Genomic DNA, 1,178 nt, shown 5'->3' with positions numbered 1-1,178 from the left:
GTAAAATGAGGAGTGTAAACTCGAACAGGAACTCCGCTGGGTGGCTTAAGTGGTGATGTGTAATCGGCAATAAATCCAGTCCTTGGGGGGTCTGTACAAAAAGCTGGAGGAGGAAACCATCTGCCATCTGTGGTCCTTTTTTGTGGGTTGAGGCATCGGTATCAACAGGTTTCTTTCTGTCTGGAGTTGAGAGACGCACAGAAGAGGAAGGAAGGCTCCTGCTGAACACTGAGGATGGCACCACAACAATACAGCTTACACAGATATGAGTCCTATGAAGTGACTCACTGAGTAGTTATGGAACATTAGCTCTGATCCAAAACCCTGCTGTTTACTGTCTACATAAGCAGCTACCTTCTAATGCAGCATCTTAACTGAAATGGAACGTCATAATATGACTCATTTGAAACACTGACTCATGATTCCAAAAAGCATGTAGCTACGCTAATGACACAATCCGCAAATAAGCATAAAAATACATAAATACTGGCTAAAACTGTCAATTTTCTTCTTGAGTGAAATAATGAACGAAATAAAAATTCATAATCAACATTTCGCTCAAGTTTTAGACCATCTTGTTTTTTTGCAATGCATCCTGGGATTATCTTTTCCACAAGGATACATGTGATTCTTCGTTTTAGGACTAAAACAAAGTATCTTAAAAGGTAGCATAGACAGTATTTTATCTTTTGCCAATATGATGCCTTAAAACGCAGTTGAGGTAGGCAGCACGGTAAGAATAATAATGCATTGTAGTTGACAGAAAACGCTCAAACACAATAAGGACTGAATGATAGAGTTTATATACATACAAAGGCAAAAGCTGAATACAATACGCCTTTTTGTTATTTTTCATTTTCTTTTTACAGAAATCTTTTATCTTTTCCACACAGACGTAAGGCAGTATTTTTTGTGAACATGAAAATATCATTTAAAAAAAAGACATGAAAGATGACCAGCTTTGGGTTAAAGTTGACATTTTCCCCATTTATTTTTCTTCATTAAATGAAAGGGGAAAGGCCGAGAATCCTCCTTGACAGTGTTTCTGTGTACTGTGTAGAAAAAGAGCATGAATCATTAGAAAAGATAGACCCTTGCTGTAACAGAAGGCAGGGTTGCTGGAGCCAAGAGAGCATGATGTGGATGGGGTGATATTGAGGTCTGACACTCTCTTAGAA

General features: G+C 38.2%; 1 long non-coding RNA gene across 1 annotated transcript in view; it reads left to right on the top strand.

Annotated features, from left to right (window-relative positions):
- The first annotated feature begins 790 nt into the window (after positions 1–790).
- LOC107576408 (uncharacterized) overlaps positions 791–1,178 on the top strand; it is a 933-nt gene continuing 545 nt past the window's right edge. The window contains exon 1 of the long non-coding RNA XR_001608051.1: positions 791–1,159. This is a non-coding gene — a long non-coding RNA (uncharacterized lncRNA). The remainder of the gene's footprint in view (positions 1,160–1,178) is intronic.

The sequence above is a fragment of the Sinocyclocheilus grahami genome, unplaced genomic scaffold (assembly GCF_001515645.1).
Source record: "Sinocyclocheilus grahami isolate Dianchi unplaced genomic scaffold, SAMN03320097.WGS_v1.1 scaffold3641.1, whole genome shotgun sequence".
NCBI classification, from domain to species: Eukaryota; Metazoa; Chordata; class Actinopteri; order Cypriniformes; family Cyprinidae; genus Sinocyclocheilus; species Sinocyclocheilus grahami.
The sequence above is the reverse complement of the archived record's forward strand: the minus strand, read 5'-3'. Positions and strand labels throughout refer to the sequence as shown.